The sequence below is a fragment of the Sardina pilchardus genome, chromosome 2 (genome assembly GCF_963854185.1).
Source record: "Sardina pilchardus chromosome 2, fSarPil1.1, whole genome shotgun sequence".
In the NCBI taxonomy this organism is placed as follows: domain Eukaryota; kingdom Metazoa; phylum Chordata; class Actinopteri; order Clupeiformes; family Clupeidae; genus Sardina; species Sardina pilchardus.
The window spans coordinates 32,989,026-33,000,826 of NC_084995.1; positions in this window are offsets into that span (position 1 = coordinate 32,989,026).

Consider the following 11,801-nt stretch of genomic DNA (forward strand, 5'->3'; position numbering starts at 1 on the left):
TAGCCAAATGAGCACATTATATTAAAATGAGTGCACTGATTAAATAAAACGAGTGCATGATTTAGTAAAAACGAGGTGGTAATACAAGTGCACAATATACTAAATTGCGCAGACAATCTAGTAAATTACAACCTAGTACATTTAGTCAAACGGGAGCACAATTTAGTAAAATGACACCTCGTTCTGAAAGTCTCAAGATAAGGCAAACGCATTCTAGAAATAAGTTAATTGACTGATGTGATTCGACTGGTTATCATGCCCATTGGCTACCCGTGGAATTGGTTTGATAGCGGAGCGCTATGATCTTTGGTGATTAGCTAGTAAAATAATGTCCTCATTGCCTACAAGTACAACTACCGATAACTGAACATTTACAGAGAATTTCAATCCAGATTATGCACTAATATTACTGTTCTAGACCGTTATACTGCCTGGAGTAGGAAGTAGTTCAAAGTAGGAAACTATAACCCTACCCAAATCTCACATTGATGATGTGAGCAGCAATACGTTGATGGTGTGGATTTGTTTTGATGGAATTAGAAATTCCATTAGTTGAAGATAAAAACGACAACTTCACCAGCCTTCTGACCCATTGCAAGAACTAGGCTAGATGGCAATACTGCTAACAACCTATTTTCAGTTTACCTGTCATAGTTGGAGTCAGAAGTAGATGGAGGGACTGATGGATTATCCCAACGTGACTGCAGGTCGGAAAATGTTCTACATGGCAGCCTTTTTGGACGGCTCCTCCTTCTGTTGCCTTTTCTGCTCTCCTGCTTTAGCATGATTGCTGTAGGCCTTGCTCATACCTCACCATTTGTTAGCAGGACACATTATTTTCCCAATATCCTTTGCACTAAATAAAGAAGACCACAATGAATTTGGATATTACAGATGTATATTATTGGTCTATAGACTATATATTAATCCTGAATAATGGGCCTAGTCCATGTCAAACAATCTAATCATATTAAATAAATTGAGATACTCATTCAATAAGGTAACTCAAGGATTGTGTGTAAGCTTCTGACCTTCCTCAAGCTTAAGGGTACAGTAGGCTACAAATGTAGACCATTTCTTATGGGCTACACACTTCACTCCTAACAAATACCATTTTTGAGCTCAAATGAACTTCATCTTGACTTACTGTAAATACCCTAGAACATTTCTCGAGGGTCCAGCACTAGGCTGATCAATTGAAAAAAGAAAACACATTCTGTTTTTTTTTTACTATAAGCATAGGCCTACATTGTGTAGCCTACTATAATACCCGAAATGTAAGCTGGGTGGACCCTGCCTGTAGCCTGACCAGCCAGACCCACATGGCCACATGCCGCTAGGGCCCCTAGATAGGCTACCCTGCCTGACCTGCCGGCGAATTTGGATTCCAGGCTGGAAACCTGCACATCTATCTCTTCTGTCCCCTGGCAGAACCTTTGGCTCCAGTCACAAACTAGCTTATCTAAAAGATGCACCGGATCGTTGGTCTGATTGGTTGAAAGATTATCCAAGCGTAGGCCTACAGTCAGGATCATGAGTCATGATTTGAATGATGCCAATAGAGCTCGAGAGTCCCACCCCTAATCCGAAAGAGCACGCCTCTCGTGCAGTAGGGAAAAAAGCGCAGTCCTTAGCCTACAGTAAAAGATTGAACTTAGTATGGTGATAGCCAGACTACCCGAAATGTGGTTCTAATCTAATATATGCTTAGCTTTGTTGGGCACTCAAAGTTCTTTCTCGACTTGATGTTCATATCAACACAACCAGTGCATTGCATTACCACATATTATATCACGACACACATATTGTTTATGAAAAACATACATAGCCTACTTTAACATAATGGTGATAAAAAAGAAGCAGACATGCCTATGAAAATAGCTAAAAAACTGAAGCCATGAAGCCAAAAATAACTGGGTGAAATAATTTTCTGTGTCTAGTTACAATTGTTAAGTATGCTTTTTTCTGCTTATCTCTCACAGGCTGTACTGAGAGAGGATATAAGTATTTAAAGCAACAAGTGCACATATTCAGAGTCTTTCATATTTCTAAAAAGGCTTGAACTCAACTTAGTAAATACATGATGGATATATTAAGTGACAATGCAATTAAATCCTCCACAGATAATTGGCTCTCTGGGTTTCATGACTGCTGTTGGCTTTGTATTTGAAGAGGATAATGGCTTAGCTGGAATTATACTCTTCAGTAACACAATGGCAGTTTTAGTCAAGCATCGGATACCCATCTCGTTCAAGTCCTCTGGTTACTGTATGAATTGATCAAAGCAAGGCATGTCTTTGTCATGCTCAAAAGTAAACATTGTATTTTCCCCTTTGTACGAAACTGAACCCTCAGGGTTATATTTGCTGTGCCATGTGGCCTTTTAGATCAACTTCTGAGTCCAATTAATAAGTTATTTGAATTCACAATAACAACAACAGCCACACTGGGCCCTACAGGAAAACCTGAGGTCCAGTGGAATTGTTGGAATCAAAACAAATTTCCGTAACACTTTCTCTGAACCCAGTATCCCCAAGCAAATTCACAAAATGCTTTGTAGCATTAATGAAGCCTCAACATTTGTTTGTAAGAACTTTGAATCCCTATGTAATCATAACCATAAATCATAAATCATTCTGATGCTATATTGTGTTAGCCATAAAGGCTTGAATTAGGCAAATTGGCAAAGGCAAATTGAACATTTGCCAGGATGGCATCGGTTAGATATGCATGATATATGAGTAGGCTATAGATAGTTTTAATAATTACAGTAAGTAAAATGTTGGGATACCTTAGGTTTCATAATTTCTTCTTTACATCTAAACTTTTCCCATTGTTCTTGTGATTGTGTCTGGGTATTTCACCATAATTCAACATTTGCCATGGCTTAGACAGTACATCTTGACGTTTTGTTTTACCACTCATTGTGAAGCTGTATGTGTGTGTGTGTGTGTGTGTGTGTGTGTGTGTGTGTGTGTGTGTGTGTGTGTGTGTGTGTGTGTGTGTGTGTGTTTGTGTGTGTGTAAATTATTTATCAGGCCCTTTGACTGGCGCACGTCAGTGAGCTGAGCTGGATTGTGAGCTGAGGAACTGTAACACAGTGAAGGCGAGGGTTCTAGAGAAAGTAGTTTAACGTTTGACAACGCCTTCCAACAAATGCAAATGTTTAGGTAACACTGTACCTGAACCTGACTTCATGTCACGGCAGATGCTATAGATCCATCATGACACTTGATGCCCCGTGATTTGACAGTGTCACGTTACTATCACCAGTGAGTGTCATGATAGCACTCAGATGTATCACAGTTTGCAACACATGCTACCATGGCCTAAACCTGGGGGTATAGCTAGAGGGCATTCAGCTACTGCACCTCTGAAGATGAACTTATTGAGCTGCCTCCCTTCTAGTGTACTCCCTCTACAGGGCAATTTTGTTTCGTCGTAGAATGGTTGTACCCCACAAAACAGTGTACACATAGGCCATGCATTGAACTAATTCATGAATATAGTCGTTGTACTGTAAGTGTGCTGATTTATTTCTCATTAGCTCCCTAATGTTATATCCAAAGTTGCCATAGCATCATGCCCATTATATGGCTGTGTTACTTCACTGGACAATGAAAGTTATAACTAGACTATGATTGTGTATTGTATAACATCTGCAGTGAGAAGATTATGATATTAGTTAAAACACAGGATTTTCAGTGTTGTGTTTTCAGTTGATGTGGGCAGCATGTCCACAAGCAAACAAATTGGATGTGCTATTGACAGCTAGCCCTCTCAGTTAGTCTTCTCTCAGATTGAAGTGTCTTTTTTTTTGCTGTCACAAAGACATCGACTGACTGTCTGCAGTGAGGTTCTTCCAGATTCATAACAGGGATAGTTAACGGTTTCACTTGTGCAAAAGCATTTGTTATGTCAGGTACAATCGATGAAACTGTAAACCAGAGCCATACTTTTATTGTTCTAACTGAATTCCCATCAAGTTCCAGCATTTCTGAACAGTGCAGACTGTTTCATTCTGTATTTTCATGATGCTTTCAGGCGTAAATGACAAGATATCAGACAGAGGCAGATTCTATTGTCCATTTTGACATGCTGACTAGTGGAAGAGAACAATCATGATTAACTCTTTTGTCTTGTTGTTTCCCACAAGGCAATGTCAGCAATCCAGTAATAAGTCGCTGCTTCAATACATTAAATGCGACAAAAAAGCAGTGGAGAAGCAGTTAGAGGAACCATGACAGACAATAAGGTCACAGTCCTATAGGTTTTCAGTACTTGTATTAGAGTAAATATGATAGCTGTATTGGCCACTGTTGTGAAGTGCATGTCTGTGTCAGAAATCCATTACAAAGTAAACAGCACTGGGTGCCTCTATGCATTTCTTCTTGCACAAATAACAATAGCTTATTAGAATGGGTCATTTGCTCAGAGATGCTGGGGCATTTGCTAAAAGATTTGTGATGTTCTCGCTGTGATATACAGTACATGACTATAATAATAACTTTTCACACAAAAAATGAAATGCAAATCACCTAAACACAACAGCATGTATAAGCATCATTCAGGCCAGTGTTTCTAAAACTAGGCTACCTGGCAAGATTTCTTAAAATAAAGACACAAGAAATGTAGTGATTTATTCTCCAAGAAATATCCTCTGTTAGAATGGTTGTCAAGCAAATATAGCAATATAGAACAAAATGCAGTCAAGGTGTGGCTATGTGCTCATTATCTCCCTCAACAATGGAATTCTCTTCTCTGATTGGCTGATGGGGTGGCCATTAACTTCGTATAACCTGCTACCTCTGAAGTAGTTCCCGTATCACACTTGAATATTAATTCGCCAAACTCGTTGCTAAGTTTAAATGAACTGTCACGTTGCATCCAAGCTGAAATACAGACGTGCAGAACCATAGTAACATTGTAGCATATGACGGAGGTGGATTGTAGCTAGTTGGATGCCATGTAGGCTATAAAAGTAGCGATCTTTCAAAGTTAAAGTTAATCAGAATCCTGGGAAATGCCCCCTTGACAACGGCAGAGATAGAACTAACGACTGGCTTTTGGCCGTAGCAACTAGCCATTTAGAACTAACGACTGGCTTTTGGCCAAAGCAACTATCCATTTAGAACTAGTAACGGCAGTTTTGTCCAGCTGCAAGTAGAAAGTTGATATGTGGCGGAAAGTAGTCCCACAGTCAAGACAGTTTTAGCGATGTTAACGGACGCAACGGTGGAATAAAACGATGTTCTAAATATACAGGTTATGAATGCAAACGGGAGATAAGCGGGATAACGGCCTTCGAGGTCGACCGGTTCGATGGAAATAATGGCACGGCGGAGGTAACTCCGTCTCCGTGCTTCGCACGTCGCCGGAGTTCTAGACCTCCACCTAGCCATTATTTCCATCGAACCGGTCACCTCGTCGGCCGTTATCCCTTACTTATACAACGGCATTGAACCCGATCAACCAATCATAATTAAGGACCAGAACTATTCATTTTAGAAAGTGTCTTATAAGCATCCTTACTTAAATCATCCTAACAGTGGGTGTTGTGTGCTTATTTTGCAGACCAGCTATGGCAGTGACCCCCTCCAGGCCCTCTTTAAACTGTTGACTGTGTGAGTGCATCCTTCATAAAACATGCAAAATAATTCCTAGCCAATTATGACAAGGCCATTATAATGCAAATCACCTTCTGGTTGCATGCCCTTTCAATTAAGTTATAGCAGTAGAGAGAAAATCCCCATTCCTTTAAGATCAAGGGTCAGCTGATGCTACAGTATGGGACTGCCAATTTGTTGCTTACAAAACCTGAATTTCTCTTTATTCTGTTTATAAGTGAAACTATTCCTCATCCTGTATAGGTACATTTTCGTTGACATTATGAAAAAAATGGGTCCCTTATATACGGTATGCACTTGAAATGTCTTGATAATCACAGTGTGCTTTGTTCACCATCCCAATGCTGTTGAGATCTTCAGTGGTTTTCTTTGTCAGATGCAAAAAAAAAAAAAAAATACTCTTGAAAAATTCTTGACATAAGTTCTTGTATTTGCTGTTATAACTGAATAGGTAATTCGTAAGGATTGGGGTTTCCTCTGAAATTGCTTTTGACAATGTTGCAATCAATAAAAGATGTAAGATGACAAACAAAAAGCTGTGTTCAGCAAACCAAAATTGGAACGCAAGGAAATTATCGCTGCAATGTCTCTCAGTTGTGGCTTTGATATCAGCTCCACTCTGGTTTCTTTCCCCTGTCTGTGTCTCACCCGAAGCACTGCTCACAAGATTTAAGTGCCCTCTCATCTTTACACTCCTCCAATATCCTGGGTCCTGGGGAGAGAAAAATAACAACAACAACAAAAAAAACTACATAAAAGAAAAAAATAAGTACAAGCTCCACTCTACAGTGGAATGGGCTTGAGGCTGCCCAAGAGTGCATTCTCCCCTATAGATGGGAGATGGCCTGATTGAGAGTCTGTGGTGACACGGGCATCCAGCTGGTGCATGTGTTTGGTAATGGCATCCTGTGACTTCGGAGTCACACATGAAATGTGCACGCACACATACACGCGTGTGTGCGCGCGCACACACACACACAAATGCACACAGAAAAACACACGTGATCATGAATCTGCCATGTGGATCTATGAGCGTCTTTAATGTATTTGTGTGCTTACCTTTTTATGTAATGTGTTTGCAAACATCTATGCCTACAGCTATTCATTTGCAAATGACCTTTGTCTTTATATTTATTTTTTTTTGCATGTTTTTTTTCACCCATTGAAATGAACCAATAACATGTCAGACAAATCCATTAACATGCCAATAATCATATATATCAAAGCATTTCTGCATTGAAGGTCAATGATAGCATACTAACAATACAAACAGGTATCTACAGTACTGACAGCTATAGACAGTTTCAACTATAGTGGTTTAATGTAATACAGCTGGTATTGGCTTGTTAACCCAGCATTATTAAAATAATCGCCTTAACCTTCTAACCTTGATATACAGGGATGTTGAACTAATATAGCGATACATAATCTAATTTTCACTCTGCCTAATAATATGAGCCAGTAAATCTTTCATACCCCTCATTGGTGTGCTGAGGGTATAATAGTCCCAAGGGCAGAGAGTATGGGATTTATCTACTCAGAGACGCTCCCCTCCTGTGGTCTCCTGTGGTCTCCTGGTCATGACCACCTCCTTCCGATCATAGCCCTTAGCAAGTATACTGCATAAACGCCAAGTACATACTACCTCCAAGGGCATCAGTGCAGTAATGGACCTGCACATCCTCTTATTTTTGAGTCAACAAACCTGTTCAAAAGCCTGCTGTGCTACTTTAAATCTCACTCGGATTGCGGTCTACTGTGCACCTCCACACTTATGAGAAGATAATTATAATCTTCTGCCGGAATTAAAAATTCATGTTATATAAATCCACATCCTCAGGCCAGACGTTTTTCATTGTTGCCAACCAATTTTCCCTCCATTGTCTTCTGATCTTCTGAAGAAAGCACCCCCATCTCATCGAGTTACTTTCAGACTTACAATAATGCCACATCTCTGTTTGCAAGAGGCATGGAATAATAGGATATGCGTTTTCCTCTCATGCACTCTAAATATAAGCTTTTGTTTTCACTGCAGTTCTTTTTCTCTCGCTGGCCTTTCAGTTCCTGGCAAAACCTCTCTAGTTGCTATCTCCTCTCTCAAGCAGGCTGATAGTATGGTGCCTAGATGAGTTGGACGATGGCCATGCTCATTTGACATATGCGAAAATCCTTTGGCAGTAGTTTTCTGCCTCTCCAAGGAGAATAACCACTGTTGCCTTGCGCAATTGCATTGCAAGTGACCTAAAAAGTAGCCTGGAAATCCAGACCCAAATCTAGAAAGATATAGGGTCTGGCTATGAGTAATGAACATTTGAAAATATGACCAATGTTTACTGACTGATTCCGGACTATGACGTCACAGCGCTGTCGTCATCTGTTAAGCTTGCCTTTGGCCCGCCTATATCAGATACACTGATGTGATTGGTGCAGCTCGGCTCCAACGGCATGGATAATGAGCATTATTACTGATTGCCAGAGTAACTTCCTGAGCAAATTCAAATTGTGCTCTCGCGAGAACTCTGTATTTCCAGGGTACCTAAAAACTACATTTGAAATTAATGTAATAAAATAGTGTAATGCAATTAGTAGTATTTCAATAGTCACACTAGTCATATATTTTTGCTTTAGTTCTTTGGCTGTTTTTTTTAATCATCCTTTTTTCCCCTTAAGCTTCTGTCATATTTTCTATAAAAACTGATGGCGTCTCACTCAGAGACTCATCTCTCTGAAACATCAATAAAATGTGTTGACCCTTAACCGACACAACTGACAAAACATTATTTGATTAGATTATTCTCCAGCGCTTGATGCTTATAAATGTCTCCAACGGTTCTCGATAAACAATGGTATCTCTCCCTGGTCTATCTACATGCTGTATTGAAGCCACTTCATTTCATGTTTTTCCTCATAAAAAGGCCACTTGTAATGCAGTGGGCAGTCCATGGCTGGCAGCATCTCCTGCTGGGATACTTGACGAAAGTGTTGCCCGCTGGCGATGGCCATTAATATTTACCAGCTGATTTGGGGGCCAGCAGTGCAGTGCCCCTGAGCCGAGGTTGCTTACAACTCACCAAAGCACCAAGGTCCCAGATTCATGTTTTTTTGACTTAGGGAGTAAAAATGGAAAAGATTGTTCTTGAGAGCAAAAGTCAGAGTAACTCTGCTCATGGACTGAAGACCACGGCACGGACAGCTCCAGCCCGACACCATCCTGTTAGAGATAGGGGGAACCGCTCAGAAAGGGCCCTCAGCACAGCTTTGAAACTTAATCACAAAGTATTAGTGCTAATAGTTCTGTGCCAAAATGATCATGCCATCTTTTTCCCCAAAACATTTCAGAATGTAAGTAGTAATTGTTTATTTCAGCATAATGTGTCAAGTACATGAGCACTGTATGACAACTGACCGCCTAAGCATAAATATGAATAATAACAGATTATTTGTGTCAGGTCTTATAGAGATTGGCTATGCCAAAGAATGGTGTGATATATGCTGCTGCTCACTGACTCCATGCTAGTTTTCTGTGTGACTGATAATTAGTTGACTGACTGACACAATACTCATCACATATCAGATCGTCATTAGTTGATCATCATTTGCCGTCAGCATGGGGTCTTGAGCCAGCCCTGGCCAGCCAGCCAACCAGCCAGCCAACCAGCCAGCCAGCAGGCACGGAGTTATTCCACGATTCGCCTAGGCGGTGATAATCTAAACCCATTTCAGCCGCTCGGCTCCGCTCGGCACATCTCCTTTCTTCAGGGCTTGAATAGTATGGGTCTGAAGTGTACCAGTACATACTTGAAATGCTGAACACCCTGCCAAGCAATCACTTTGAGTGGGTGAAACTGGATAAAGGGAGGGAAAAAAACTAGAAGGGGTTGGACGGCAGAGGCTGCGGACGGAGCGGAAGGGAGACTGGTGAAATAATTGGATTTTGTTTTGTCACAAGAATAAGAGATGCCTCATCTGCTTCCTCCGCCGCCACAGAGCAGAGCAGGTATCGAGTTCAGCCGTCTTCTCCAGCTCCTGTGGGGATTCCTATTTAGGCGTCTAATATGGAAGATGGAGGGAGGCAAAACCTCGTATAGCGCGGCTTGGTCGGTGGTATGTTTGATGCAGCGAGAAGAAAGACATTTCAAAACACACAAACACAGACAGACACGCATTCATACACACATCAGTAGAGAGAGAGAGAGAGAGAGAGAGAGAGAGGGGTGGAGGAATAATCATTCAACTAAGGAAAAAAGGTAGTTGATCAAAAACAAAGTGATGTACTTACTATATCCATTTCTCTATTTGTACAGTCAGTTGAAGACAACCTCTTTAGTCATCCCATTATGCACTGCAGTCATGGAAATTATTGCACTTTTCAAAGATGGTAATACATAAGATTTCTGAAGGTTGCAACCCAGTGGCAAGGTAAAAATGCTTCATAAAACTTTGATGACAAAATTTGATATACAGTACACATAATGTAGATGTGTCCCAAGCACCCAGTTTATATGGAAGGAAAGCATAAACATTACAAATGCCTTCTCACACCAGTCACATCAAAAGTTCTCTTATTTCCTAACCAGATAAATACATCACATTTGCCTTTGCTTTCGTGGGTGACTTGAAAAAAATAAAATGCTTGGCTTCAAAAATCCCAGTTAGAAAAGCCAAAGTGTATTCAACCTGTTATATAACGTACACCTGGCATTCTGTTCCATCCATGCCAGGGCCAAGTTATATACGCAGTAAGGTTAACAAATACCACAAAGACTTAAAAATAACCTAGCCTAGCATTAGTATATACAGGAGGGAGGGAGCCCCTCAGGGATGCAGGAAAAGATTCCGAGGACACCCGCTGCTGTTTGGAGGACCTGGCCTCGAAGAAGATAGTCTGCTGAAGGGGTCTAGATCTCTTTTGGTTAGTTTTACCTGGAGGTCCATCACACCAGATCCATCATCCTTCCAACTGACCAGAAGTGTCTCTGTATCGCTCTGCTGACTGAGTGGTCTCTGCAATGTTCTGCTTACCAGAGAGGTCGCAATAGGCTCTTAGAACGTCTGTGGTGGTATTACTGTCACACAATACAATGAATAATATATTTTTCAAAAAATATTTTAAAAATTGTCATTAAACATTGGGTAACACTTTATAATAACTACACACAATTCACCATTCAACAAATGATGAATTGTGTGTAGTTATTATAAAGTGTTACCAAAGATTGTAATGTTGTTTAGTTATATATGAAAAAAGGTATGTCTCCCCCACTCTCTACATTGTTGGAGACAATAGATGTTCTTTCAAGCATATGAAACAGAAAAGGTCACTGCGGTAGTCACTCAAAGTAATAACTTCTATTCTCAGGGTACATTCTCAGGGTGATGAAACAGTTCATCAGCAGTCAAGATGATGACAGCTATGGGTGTCATGTCCCCTCTCAGTTTATCTGTCAAAAATGTAATCAATTGAAAACTCTCAATATATGAAATGTCTTTGATGTGGTCTGATCTCATGTTCTTTGTCCAACCCTGTAGCTAGCAAACAAGGCACTGGTGGAGGTGCTGCATGCCTGGAGCAGAGCAGGAGTACACCTACCTGTATAAACAAAAAAGAAACTGATTTTTCAATCTACTGTTGAGGTACTTGTTGGTACTGTATGATACCCCTTATTTAGACCTTAGTTTGTGTGTGATTTTGGACAACAATTTTACAATGGATAACTCAATGAACTTTGTGGTTAAGGCAAGCTTTGGTTTTCAATTAAGTTAATACATACTGTAGGCTACAGACTACAGTATGCAACTAGGTCTCTGCAGACAAACTGGCATACTTTTACATTTGTAAATAAAGGAAGAGTATACCAATGACTGTTAATGCAGTCAGTGCATTGCTCTACAGAATTATTATTGTCCTCTCTGTAAATTATTTATAAAATGCATCTCATATATACCTTGACAGCGTGGAGGCAGAATAATGTGGTACTGTGTACCAATTCTTCATCCATTGTCTAGCTCATATGTTCCATTGCTGCTGGATCACAGGGTGAAAGAGGTTTCTTTAGGGCGAATTAGACATCACAAACTATCAATGAGACACGTGCATAAATAAATACACATTGTCCTCTTCTCAGACATGTCCCCAGTAAAGCAATAGAGGGATTGTGGGTCTGTTTTTGTTTA